Genomic DNA, 12,310 nt, shown 5'->3' on the forward strand with positions numbered 1-12,310 from the left:
AAAGATCCCAGAGGAGGTAGAAATCTGTGAGATCAGCTTCTTCTACGTGGAAACCTGTGGTAGTACTGACTGTCCCTGAGTAGGGCCTCATTTGAAATTAGTCTTTTTCCAGGTACAAGTTTGTGGCTAGGCCTGAAAATGACTTAAAAAGCCATCAGTCACTGTTTCAGTTGCAGTATGACTTGTCACTACCTTCTTTCTTTCTTTATCTGTTCATTCATCCATTGAACCAATGGATTTTAATAAGACTTTTGATAATTAGTGAAAAGGAAAAAGAATGTGGTATCTGAGCTATCACTTCATTTAAGTAATTAGGTGACTTAGATAATTACCTCATATAATTACTAGGCTAGACCAAAAGCTACAATTGCTTTTGTAGTTTTTCTAGACCAGTGCTAGAGTTATTGAACAAACTTCAAACTTCAGTTCAGTTGTGACACAACCTTCTTCATCCATATTAATCCCCAAATTCCAAGAAGGACTCATATAGAAACTGTACCTTGGCTATCTACAAAACATAGTGATTGAACTCAGAGTAAAATAAAAACTATCATTATTTGGGTGGGTAAGAAGAAGGTACATGGAATAGAACCATACGTGCTCAGAAATCAATGGACTGGCTGACCAAATTTAGTGCTTCAGGTTCTTAACCAGACAATCTTCTTCTATGTGAATATTATGAATCCAAAATATAATGTGAACTTCTAAACTGCATTTTTATTTTCTGGATTTTTAAATTTCTCATATACTTCCACAGTTGGGAGATCAGCCCTGTAATCCTTGAACAAGTTCTAAAAAATAATAAATACCATTTCCAACCCCAGTGATTGTTCTCAGTTTCACAGCTTGTAGTCTCTGCCAGGAAACAAAGCAAATGTTCCCTCTTTCAAAGCAGGTGCAGCAATCTGACAATAATCCAATAAAAAACCTATTAGCTGGGTCTCTATGACACTCCTGGTATCCATGGGACCCACAATATCTTTAATGTAGATAATAAATCCAGACCATTTCCTTCTACAATTGCTCCCAATATGATTCCACTTCTAGGACTGTTACACTAACCTTTTGTTGCTACATTTTATCATGAATGCTGAATCACTCTTTAATCTTTGCCATGAAACACGTGTGGTTCCACTCAGTAAAACAGATCAATCTGCTTGTGTTGTGAATTGCATCTGCCTATTAGGCCATGTCTGCAGATTGCAAAAAGCAGGCCTAGTACTGACCAAGTTGTAGATTATCCGTCATAACTTTGGTTGTTATGTGATGATGGGTAAAGAGAACACATTGGAGCCACTGCATATGTCTCTGAGTAATCCTATACATGTAAACTCTAGAATAGGTCAATATGTTAACTTAAAATTTGAGGAAAAGATATTCCAGTTCATTCTACATATTGCTTTCCCTCAATATTCCCATTATTATATCTTATCTCAATTCAGAAATCCTCTATAGCAGCATGCAAAAACTGAAACGTTATTCCACCCGGGATTTGAGATTTTCACCATTAGGCACCCTCCATATATCTAACCCCATCTCTTATTATCTTTAACACTGTTTAAGGAGGCAAAATGCCTCACTGTTAAATATGCATGATTGTTACTGTCCTTCACTTGCTGGATATAATCTCCGTAAGGGCAGGAGCCAAATTTGTCTTTCTAACTCTCATATCCCTAGCATTAAGCACAGTACCTGACATCTAGTGCACACTTAATATTTATTGAAACAATAAATAAAATTGCTTGTGACCTTTTGTTCTCTAAAATAAATGTTCTTTTCCTCCCATTTATTTATTTTCCTAGTCCCCAAGACTCTGATTAAACTTTTACCTCTCCTGAAAGATTTTCATAGGCCATTCTTGACTATACTGACTTTTTTTTTTAAAAAAGTGCACTGGGAAGACCCAGAGGAATCGGATGGAGAGGGAGGTGGGAGGGGGGATCAGGTTGGGGAATACATGTAACTCCATGGCTGATTCATGTCAATGTATGACAAAACCCACTGCAATGTTGTGAAGTAATTAGCCTCCAACTAATAAAAATAAATGAAAAAAAAATAATAAAGTAGGTAAGTAGAAAAAAAAAGTCTAATTTTGCTGTAGAACTCATGTCTTTCTAACTCTTGACTTGGAAAATGTTAGGAATTTAAGAACCTTTAGATGAACCAATGCTTTCTTTTTTTTTTTTTTTCCATAAATGAGAAATCTAAAGCCAAAGAAAACGTATCATTTATCCAAATGTACATAGTACATCACAACCAAGACTCGAAATGGGCATAGTTTTTGCACAATGTTAACTCTGTCATAACTTGATCTTGTCTATATCAGGAACCTGTCATTCCTGAAAGACTTGTGGAGTGCCAATCCCTCCATGGGCACAGGGCAGATTCTATCTGATATTTGATGAGTTTTGTTAAATGGCATATTTCTTTTCTAATTTAAAATTTTCAGCTCTAAACAATAGAAAAATGTGAGATCAATCTTGGATAATAAGAAAGTTGTTGCATTTCTTTGTTTCATCTTTAATAGAAAATTAGAGTCACTTCAGGTTTGTAATGATCTTAAACCAACAAAAACACCTGAGTAGCTATGTCTTGTAAGCTGTATCAAATCAACAGCCACTCAGAATCAATAGTTCTTTTAGGAAACCATTTCTTCTCACCAATTACTCTGCAAAATGTAATGAAAGTATTGTAGTAAGAACCTTGAAAAGAAGTCCTGTGGCCACTTCTGAGTTTTCCAAATTTGCTGACATATTGAGTGCAGCACTTTCACAGCATCATCTTTAGGATTTTAAATAGCTCAACTGGAATTCCATCACCTCCACTAGCTTTGTTTGTAGTGATGCTTCCTAAGGCCCACTTGACTTCACATTCCAGGATGTCTGGCTCTAATTGAGTGATCACACCATCGCGATTATCTGGGTCCTGAAGATCTTTTTTGTATAGTTCTGTGTATTCTTGCCACCTCTTCTTAATATCTTCTGCTTCTGTTAGGTCTGTACCATTTCTGTCCTTTATTGTGCCCATCTTTGCATGAAATGTTCCCTTGGTATCTCTAATTTTCTTGAAGAGATCTCTAGTCTTTCCCATTCTACTATTTTCCTCTATTTCTTTGTATTTATCACTGAGGAAAGTTTTCTTATCTCTCTGTGCTATTCTTTGGAACTCTGCATTCAAATGTGTATATCTTTCCTTTTCTCCTATGCCTTTTGCTTCTCTTCTTTTCAGAGCTATTTGTAAGGCCTCCTCAGACAACCATTTTCCCTTTTTGCATTTCTTTTTCTTGGGAATGGTCTTGATCCCTGCCTCCTGTACAATGTCACAAACCTCCACCATAATTCTTCAGGCACTCTGTCTATCAGATCTAATCCCTTGAATCTATTCATCAGCTCCACTGTATAGTCGTAAGGAATTTGATTTAGGTCAGAGCTGAATGGCCTAGTGGTTTTCCCTACTTTCTTCAATTTAAACCTGAATTTGGCAATAAGGAGTTCATGATCTGAGCCACGGTTAGCTCCCGGTCTTGTTTTTGCTGACTGTATAGAGCTTCTTCATCTTTGGCTGCAAAGAATATAATCAATATGATTTTGATATTGACCATCTGGTGATGTCCATGTGTAGAGTCTTCTCTTGTGTTGTTGGAAGAGGGTGTTTGTTATGACCAGTGCGTTCTCTTGGCACAACTCTATTAGGTTTTGCCCTGTTTCATTCTGTACTCCAATGCCAAATTTGCCTGTTTCTCCAGGTATCTCTTGACTTCCTACTTTTGTATTCCAGTCCCCTATAATGAAGAGGACATCTTTTTTCATTGTTAGTTCTAAAAGGTCTTGTAGGTCTTCATAGAACCGTTCAACTTCAACTATCAAGTAAGCCCTAATAAGCAGCAATTTTGGAATCGGGTAAAGAGGGAGGTGGGAGGGGGGATCGGGATGGGGAATACATGTAACTCCATGGCTGATTCATGTCCATGTATGACAAAACCCACTGCAATGTTGTGAAGTAATTGGCCTCCAACTAATAAAAATTAAAAAAATTAAAAAAAAAAAATAAGCAATTTTGTCCCCTGGTGTCTGGGCAGAGAACAAACACTGGAGAGAGACTTAAAAACAGAACTGGTATCCAAACCAAAGTGAAACACCAGGGGTTTCATGAGCAAAGTAAAGAAGGGGAAAATGCCCTGAAAGTGGCAGGTTTAAATTCCCACAATTAGCCTGAATCTGTGTGCTTTAGGGGCAACTGTAGACTTTGAGAACCAGTATAAGCTGGAGTGGGGCTTCCCCTGTGGCTCAGTAGTAAAGAATCTGCCTGCAATACAGGAGCCATAGGAAATGTGGGTTTGACCCATGAGTTGGGAAGATCCCCTGAAGAAGGGCATGAAAACCCACTCCAGTATTCTTGCCTGGAGAATCCCATGGAGAGAGGAGCCTGGCGGGCTATCGTCTGTAGGGTTGCAAAGAGTTGGACACCACTGAAGTGACTTTGCATGCACAAGCTGCATGCACAAGCTGGAGCAAGGGAAGTCCTGAGTCTTAGCTGAACCCACACTGTCCACAATAGGTCCAGAAACCTTCCTAAATATATTGGAGTACTTTCTGAGTAGGCAAATCAGGAAACAGGAATCACTTGGACATTTCTCTCACTACAAACCTCTACATATTCTCTCCACCTTTTTCCCCCCTTTTTTTCTCATATTGTCCTAATATGGTTCTTTGTTGCTCCTTTAATTTTTATTTTGTATAACCTACTTCTTCACTTTAAGAAAACATCTTATTTTTTAAATAAATTTCATGATTTGATATTTTCTTTTTGATTTTGCATCTTTGAGAATCTAATTTTTTCCCCATGTCTTTGGTTTTTTATCTTTTGTTTATAATTTTCTATGATTGAGAGTCTAATATTTAGTATCCATTTTCACTTAGGGGTTGGTTATTGGTCTGATTTGATTATTACTCTTTTCTTTGACCCCTCTTTTATCATCTTTTTTTTTCCTTTTTCTCCTTCTCTCCTTTCTATATAAGTGTGTGAACCTCTTTGGGTGTTCTTGGCTACTGAGATTTGTTTCACTATTTGTCTAGGGGTTTTGTCTTCTGTGCTGTGTGGCCTGTGAAGTCTTGATGCTACAGTAGGGGTAGGGTCTGAACACTAGAGGCAAGAGACTCGACTTCAGGACTTTGGAACACCTGACCCCATGCAACATGAATAGGCAAGAGCCCTCCCCAAAACCCCCACCTTGAACTAAGACCAAGCCCCACCCAAAAGGCAGCAAGCTCCAGTGCTAGATGCTCCAGGCCAGTCCTTCAGAAAAACAGTAACACAACCCTGCACATTAGTGAACACGCTGCCCAAAGCTGTACTGAACCCATAGACAGCCCGAAACACATGACTGGACATGGCGCTGCTCTCCAGAAAGATAAGACCCAGCTCCATCCACCAGAACACAGGCACAAGTCCCCCCAGCCAGGAAACCTTCATAAGGCATTGGCCTAACCACACCCATAGGGAGCAGACTCCACAACTAAGAGGAACTATGACCTTCAAGCAAACAGAAAGGAGACACCCAAACACAGTAAATTAAAATGAAAAGACAGAGAAATATGCAGCAGATGAAGGAGCATCGCAAAACCCCAGAAGACCAAACAAAGAGGAAATAGGCAGTCTAATTGAAAAAGAATTCAGAGGAGTGATAGTAAAGATGATCCAAAATCTTGAAAATAAAGTGGAAGCATGGATAAATAGACTGGAGGCATGGATTGAGAAGATGCAAGAAATGTTTAGGAATAATCTAGAAAAATTAAAGAATAAACAATGAACAATGAAAAATGCAAGAACTGAGATTAAAAATACACTGGAGAGAACCAGTATATTGTGTTTGGGGTCTCCTTTCTGATGCTTTTGAACTGTGGTGTTGGCAAAGACTCTTGAGAGTCCCTTGGAGTGCAGGGAGATCCAGTAAGTCCATCCTAAAGGAAATCAGTCCTGAATGTTCATTGGAAGGACTGATGCTGAAGCCGAAACTCCAATACTTTGGCCATCTAATGCGAAGAACTGACTCATTGGAAAAGACCCTGATGCTGGAAAAGATTGAAGACAGGAGGAGAAGGGGACGGCAGTGGATGAGATGGTTGGATGGCATCACTGACTTGATGGACATGAGTTTGAGCATGCTTTGGGAATTGGTGATGGACAGGGAAGCCTGGCATGCTGTAGTCCATGGGGTCACAAAGAGTCAGACATGATTCAGTGATTGAACTGAACTGGAGAGAACCAACAGTAGAGTAAGTGAGGCAGAAGAATGGATAGGTGAGCTGGAATATAGAATGGTCGAAATAACTGAAGCAGAGCACAATAAAGAATAAAATATAATGAGTAGAGTCCCAGAGACCTCTGAGGCAATATTAAGCACTCCCAACATTTGAATCATAGGAGTCTCAGAGAAAAAGACAAAAGGAAAGGGCATGAGAAAATATTTGAAGGGATAATAGTCAAAAATCTTCCTAAATATGGGAAAGGAAATAGCCACCCAAGTCCAAGAAGCTCAGAGAGTTACATACAAGATAAACCCAAGAAAAAGCACACCAAGACACATATTAATCAAACTAACAAAAATTAAACACACACACACAAAATACTAAAAGTAGCAAGGGAAAAGCAAAAAATAACATACAAAAGGATCTCCATAAGACTAACAGCTGATCTTTCAACAGAGACTCTGCAGGCCAGAAGGGAATGGCAGGATACACTTAAAGTGATGAAAGGGGAAAGCCTACAACCAAGATTACTCTATCCAGCAAGGATCACATTCAGGTTGGAAGGAGAAATCAAATGCTTTACAGACAAGCAAAAGTTAAGAGAATTCAGCACCACCAAACTAGCTCTTCAATAAATGCTAAAGGAACTTCTATAGACAGGAAATACAAAAAGAAAAGGCCTACAAAACAAACCCAAATAATAAAGTAAATGACAATAGGATCATATATATCATTAATCACCTAAAATGTAAATGGGCTAAATGCTCCAAGCAAAAGACACAAATTGCCTGAAGATACAAAAACAAACAGTAAAGTTGCAGGATACAGAATTAATACACAGAAATCCCTTGAACTCCTATACACTAACAATAAAAAATCTGAAAGGGGAATTAAGAAAACAATCCTCTTCACAGTTGCAGCAAAACAAATAAAATACCTAGGAATAATCCTACCTAAAGGGACAAAAGACCTGTATTCAGAAAGTTATAAGGCACTGATGAAAGAATTAAAAAAATGACACAAACAGATGGAGAGATATACCATATTCTTGGATTGAAGCGACTTAGCATGCATGCATGCATGGAAACACAAAAGACTCCCAAATAGCCAAAGCAACCTTGAGAAATAAGAATGGAGCTGGAGGAATCAACCTTCCTGATTTCAGACTATACTACAAAGCTATAGTCATCAAAACACTATGGCACTGGCACAAAAAATAGAAATATAAACCAATGGAACAAGAAAGAAAGCCCAGTTTATCTATAGGCACCTATGGGTATCCTATCTTTGACAAAGGAGGCAAAAATATACAATGGAGAAAAGACAGTTTCTCCAATAAATGGTGCTGCAAAAATTGGACAGCTGCATTTAAAAGAATGAAATTAGAACACTTACTAACACCATGTACAAAAATAAACTAAAAATGGATTAAACACCTAAATGTAAGACCAGGCACTCTAAAACTCTTAGACAGAAACATAGGCAGAACACTCTTTAACATAAATCACATCAAGATCCCCTAACACTCACCTCCTAGAGTAATGGAAATAAAAATAAACAAATGGAACCTAATTAAACCTAATAACTTTTGTACAATGAAAGAAGCTATAAGCATGGTGAAAAGACAACACTCAGAATGGGAGAAAATATTAATAAAGGCAAATGGAACAACTGACAGTGGAATAATCTCCAAAATAAACAAGCAGCTCATGTAGTTCAATGCCAGAAAAGCAAACAACCCAAGCAAGAAGCAGACAGAAAACTGAAACAGACATTTCTCCAAATAAGTCATATTCTATACTGTCTGAGCCACCAGGGAAGCCCAAAGAGGACATTCAGATGGTTAATAAACACAAGCAAAGCTGCTCAACATTGCTCTCATTAGAGAAATCAAATAAAAACTGCAAGGTATCATCTCACACCACTCAGAATTGCCATCCTGAAAAAGTCTACAAACAATAAATGTTGGAGAGGGTGTGGAGAAAAGGGAACCCTCTAGCACTGTTGATAGGAATGCAGATTGATACAGCCACCATGGAGAACAGTATGAGGATTCCTGAAAAAAACTATGAATGAAACTTCTGTGTGACCCAACAATCCCACTACACATACCCTCAAGAAATCATAGTTGAAAAAGACACATGTACCCCAATGTTCATTGCAGCACTATTTGCAATAGCTAGGACATGGAGGTAACCTAACTGTCCTTTGGCAGAAGAATGGATAAGGAAGTTGTGATACATATGCACAACAGAATAGGATTGTATTTGAGTCAATTCTAATGAGCTGGATGAACCTGATGCCTATTAAACAGAGGGAAGTTAGTCAGAAAGAGAAAGATAAATATCATATATTAGTGCATATATATGGAATCTAGAAAAACAGTACTCATGATCCTACTTGCAGGTCAGCAAAGGAGACGCAGACATAAAGAACAGACTTCTGGTCATAGTCAGGGAGGAAATCGGTGGGATGCTTGAGAGAGTAGATTGAAACATATACATTATCATATATATAATAGATAGCCAGTGGTAATTTGCTGTATGATGCAGGGAACCCAAAACTAGTGTTCTGTAACAACCTAGAGGAGTGGGATGGGGAGGGAGGCAGGGAGGAGTTTTTAAGAGGAAGGGGACATGTGTATGCCTGTGACTGATTCATATTGATGTATGGCAGAAACCATCCAATATTGTAAAGTAATTATCCTCCAGTTAAAAATAAAATTTAAACAACAACAAAAGAATGGGATTAGTGCTCTTGTAAAAGAAACCCCAAAGAACTCCCTCATCCCTTCCATCCTGTGAGAATATAGTGAGAAGAGGCAACTGCCACCTATGAACCTGGAAGAAGGCCCTCACTAGACACTGATTCTACAGGCACCTTGATCTTGAACTTCCCTACCCCCAGAACTATGAAAAATAAATTTCTGTTACATAAAAGCAACCAATACAGTATACTAATGCATATATATGGAATTTAGAAAGATGGTAACGATAACCCTATATGCAAAACAGAAAAAGAGACACAGATGTACAGAACAGAATTTTGGACTCTGTGGGAGAAGGCGAGGGTGGGATGTTTCGAGAGAACAGCATCGAAATATGTATATTATCTATGGTGAAACAGATCACCAGCCCAGGCTGGATGCATGAGACAGGTGCTCGGGCCTGGTACACTGGGAAGACCCAGAGGAATAGGGTGGAGAGGGAGGTGGGGGTGGGGGATCGGGATGGGGAATACATGTAAATCCATTGCTGATTCATGTCAATGTATGACAAAAACCACTACAATATTGTAAAGTAATTAGCCTCCAGCTAATAAAAATAAATGAAAAAAACAAAAAAGCAACCCAGTGTTTGATACTATGTGATAGCAGCCCAAACCAAGATATGTCCTATGTGAAGTCTGCCTAGCTAGGATTTTATTTTTTTTAATTTTTTATTATTTATCTATTTATTTACCTAGCTAGGATTTTAAAGACATTGAACTATCTCAGGAATTTCGAACATAAGGGACTTCATCTGTGTTTTTTATTTTTGTTTCTTAATTTGGGTGATGGGCACATGGGTATCCATTATTTTATCCTATATGTCTGAAATTCATTAAAAATAGTCTTTCCAGATTAAAAAAATCCAAGTTATTAAACTAAAAAATAAAGAAACAATCATAAATGCATTTTTAGATTATCATGTAGGCTTCAAAATAAAACATTTAAAAATAATTGCACAATAATCCATTGAATGAATTAACACTTTATACATAGCTCAATATCTTGCCCACAGAGAATATCTGATAAATATTTTGTTTCTTTAAATAATTATAGAGAGATATAATTCATGTTACAATTCTCTAATTTGAAGCATACAATTCAGTAGTTTTTAGTATACTCACATGTGACCAACATATGAACTAGTATGTGCAACCAACACCTCGATCAATTTTAGAATATTTTTATCACCTCAGAAAGAAAGACCTTTAACTATCACCCTTCTACTTACCACCCCCTCATTCCCTGCTCCCTTCCCTAAACAACCACTAATCTACTTCCATTCTCTATACATTTCCCTGTACTGGACCTCTTATATAAATGAAATCATAATACGTAGACTTTTGTGGCTTTTCTAATCTAGCATAATGTCTTCAAGACCCATTCAAGTTATGGCATGTATCTTACATCTCTTTTTATGACTGTCATAGTAATTTTATAAAAAATTTATCTCGAATACTGGTGCTTGAGGAGAGGTAATTTGATTAGAGATAAATGAAAAGAAATACTTCTCTGGAGATTCTAAAAGAACTTCAGCTACATCCAAGATCTCTGGAGGTTGCTGACACAGTCCTCATTCCAGAATCTGACTTAACTTTCTAATACTGGGAATATTAAGCTATAGATTAGATTTTTGCTCCCAGTTCAAAGAGGCAAAGAGTGGAAGAAGAGTTATTTTACTGACAAGAACAAATGAAAGAAAGAGACATGTGACTCATTTATTTCATAACAGAAGTTTGTACCTCTTAATCTCCTTCACTTATTTCACTCCTACCACCTGGCCTCCTCTCCTCTGACAAACGCCTATTTATTCTGTATTTATGTCCTCTGTTTCTGTTTGGTTATGTTTGTTCCTTTGTTTTGTTTTTTTAGATTCCACATGTGAGATCATATAATATTTGTCTTTGACTGGCTTCACTTACCTGGAGGAGGGCCTGGCAACCTCTTCCAGTATTCTTGCCTTGAGAATCCCATGGACAGAGAAGCCTGGCAGGCTACAGTATATGGGGTCACGAAAGAGTCAGACATGACTTAGCATATAAACAGCAATATTACATTATACATATATTATTTATATGTTATATAGAATTATTTATTTATAAAAATAAATTTATTTGCTCCTATTATAAATTTATTGCTCTTTATTTATTTATTATATGTAAATAATGCTGGAATGAACAGAAGGGTTCAAGTATCATTTCAAATTAGTGTTTTTATTTTCTTTGATAAATATCCAGAACTGGAATTACTGGATCATAAGATAGTTCTATTTTTACATTTTTGAGAATCTTCCACACTATTTTCCACAGTGGATGCACCAAATTACATTTCCACCAGCAGTGCACAAGGCTCCTTTTTCTCCACATCCTTGCCAATACTTGATAGTCGTCCTCTTGATAATAGCCATTGTGGCAGATGTGAGGTGATACCTCACAGTGGTTTTAATTTACATTTTCCTGATGATTAGTCATATTGAGCATCTTTTCCTGTGCCTGTTGACAGATGTGTATGTCTTTTTGGAAAAATGATATCAGAATAGTTCTAGAAACCATGGGTTAAAGGTGACAGAGTTGCCATTAACCTGAGTTCCCGAATGATTGGGTAGAAAACAATCATCCTGCCAACCTAAATATTAGCCCTAGAAGTGGTTAACATGTAATCCACTGAAATTTGAGAAGCTATTTATTACTGTAGCTTAGTATGTCCTAACCAATCAAAAATCATTTCCATGTTGCAAGATTGACATAAAGTACAAACTTATTTGAAAATTATAGGAATATGATAAAGATCAAAGGGGGTATAATTTGTCAAAATTGCACATAAATAAATTGTTCTTTTACCCTGACTTTGCATGTTTTTTAAAAAAGACACATTACTATAAAATAACTCCTTAATAAATAAGAATATAATTTTAAATATAAAATTTCTCAGATAATGGATATAAAATTCCTTCAGTGTTTTTATGATTTAAGAAATAAATCAGATTTGAAACAAATTATATAAACAAAATTTCCAGTCTTTATACTGATTGGCTAGTGTAAATCTTGGCCAAAAGAAAGAACCAGACCTAAAAGATCTAATCAAAGAATTTGTGCAGAAGTTTCCGAGAACTGTCACCATTTTCTATAGCACTAGCTTTTGACAAGACAGAGAGAATTGCTTCTCAGTTCTTCAAATAACAGTACATGAATAAGACTCTAGAAGGTTTTTTTTTTGTTGTTGTTGTTAATACCTTTATTTGTAAATTGGTGATGCATTTCAAAGTCAGCTCTTCCAGAACATCGTAATCTAGTAG

The sequence above is a fragment of the Cervus canadensis genome, chromosome 23 (assembly GCF_019320065.1).
Source record: "Cervus canadensis isolate Bull #8, Minnesota chromosome 23, ASM1932006v1, whole genome shotgun sequence".
Taxonomy (NCBI): domain Eukaryota; kingdom Metazoa; phylum Chordata; class Mammalia; order Artiodactyla; family Cervidae; genus Cervus; species Cervus canadensis.